The sequence below is a fragment of the Calidris pugnax genome, unplaced genomic scaffold (assembly GCF_001431845.1).
Source record: "Calidris pugnax isolate Ruff unplaced genomic scaffold, ASM143184v1 scaffold18, whole genome shotgun sequence".
Taxonomy (NCBI): Eukaryota; Metazoa; Chordata; class Aves; order Charadriiformes; family Scolopacidae; genus Calidris; species Calidris pugnax.
The window spans coordinates 1677089-1679123 of NW_015090812.1; the positions used below are offsets into that span (position 1 = coordinate 1677089).

Here is a 2035-nt window from a genome sequence, read left to right on the forward strand (position 1 = left end):
ACAGAAAGACAGAGTTTTTTATTCTTAGTGAAAAACAAGAGTTGCCTCTTTGAGATCTTTGGTTTTGCTTGTTTAATTTCTAGCCTCAGAAAACAAAATCTTTTTTTTTTTAAATTATTCTATTTTTTTATTTTCAGCTACAAAATCAGTCTCCTTGGGCTTGCATTAATTTGATGTGCATCCATCTTAATTCAAGTTGATCCGTTTCGATCTTGGCAGCGTATTGATAGCAAATGGGAGCGAAACACCATTCGGCGAACTCCTCCGTACCGCCAAAACCAGGGACAAAGCAGAAAACCCAGGGTCGTCTCTTGGAATCGGTTCCCAGGCTGCAGTACAGGCTTTGTATGTATATGATTTTATTTTATTTTTTAAAGCCAAGCAGTTATCATCATAATTGTATTTATCATTTCAAGGGTGCATTATCATACTAATGGTTGATGACCACTCAACAGTTACAAGGAACATTAATTAAAAAAGAAGTTCTCCTGTCCTAGCAGGGAGAGTGTTCCCTAATCCCCATTATGGAAATTGGTTAAACCAAGAGAATATTTCCTTTATAGTTTCAGCTCTTCAGAAAGCCTTTGATGTTCTAAGCCAAAGCAACTACCCATCAGGAACTGAGAGACGTACTTTGGTCCCCCATGCCAGCTTTTTACTTACGTCTGTCATTTAATTTCCCCCATAATATGGGGGAAAGTCTTAGCCAACATCTTCATTTTCATTCATTAGTGAAATCATGGTAATAATACCACTTTGCACTTAGCTGTCTCCGAGGCACTTTGGAGATGTCTGTCCCTGTGGTGCGTATGTAGAGAGAGCCCTCCATCCAAAAAATGACCGGTCAGTAAAGTTTCCGAATATTGAAAAGGTCAAAGCACTACAGGACTCTATTATTATCACTTAAAACTTTGTGAGGCATTAAAATTATGAGTGTGGGAAAGTGTAAAACGTAGCAGTCTCTCTCCCTTGATATTGCTGGGGCTGTCGGTGAGCTCTGCTCTCCATCTCTGCCCCGGGCTTAGCAGTCGTTCCTCTCACTCCATCTTACATTTTTTTTCCCTTAGATAAGAGGTCATTTTGTGCTGTGCCAGAAGGTGCTCTGCAAGTCCACTATTATGCTGTCCTTCGCAGCTTTAATCTGCATAGGTAAGCTGCATCCCTAAATAGTTTGAACGGCAATAAAAGAAGCGCACAAAAAAATTACCGCAGCTTCTACGTTCTAGAAGCAAGACCGGGGGGGGGGGGAAATGTCCTGAAGAGCTCTCTTTATTAATATGAGATGGCAAATATTTTTTCCTGTTTATTAAATCATATGAAAGGTTAATTATGGTTAGCGACTGTGGGTAGAAAACAATTCTTGGAAGATGCTTTTGTAACAACAGGTTGGCAGTATGCAGAAGCCATCTGCTTCCTGCAAATGTTAAGGTACAATCTCAAACTTGTGAGGTTAAAAATTACAGATTGCAGAGTAGTTTGGTAGAAGGAAAATCCATGTTGTGTTGATGTAAAGTTGCTCAGTCTCCTTGACACACAGCCTGGAAGGAATGCCAAGTTCCCTAAAGGACGGTATTTGGCTGGAGAGGACCCTCACTCGGGGTATTCTGTACTCACACTGGCTGTCTACAAAGCTAATTAAGCCATTTTTTGTGCTGTGATGATTTTTTTTTTTTTTTTTTTAGTACAGAAATTGGTTTCAAATCCTGACCCACAAAGAGGAGTGGACTGTGGATGTAATATTCTGCTTTCAAGCGGGGAATGCAGCTCCTTCCAGAAAGAAGAATAAAATTATCAAGGTGATGGACTCCTGAAACTTGTTGCTTCAATCTGCAGCGCGTAGACTTAGCCGCAACTGCAAGCTCTTCATGGTAAGGACTGTCTGTTTGAAAAGAAAAAACTATGGCCCTCATTTTGTATGGTGAGCTGGGCAGAAAGATATGAAGTGATCTGTCCAGGAGCACGCAGGGAGGTTGTGGCTGGTGGAATTAAACCCAGATTTTTCAGATCACAGGGAAGCGCCTTAACCACAAACCCA

General features: G+C 40.8%; 1 long non-coding RNA gene across 1 annotated transcript; it reads left to right on the forward strand.

Annotated features, from left to right (window-relative positions):
- The first annotated feature begins 240 nt into the window (after positions 1 to 240).
- LOC106886317 lies at positions 241 to 1757 on the forward strand. The gene is made up of 3 exons (XR_001411631.1): positions 241 to 345; positions 1068 to 1149; positions 1683 to 1757. It is a non-coding gene; the product is annotated as an uncharacterized LOC106886317 (long non-coding RNA).
- The last annotated feature ends 278 nt before the right edge of the window (positions 1758 to 2035 follow it).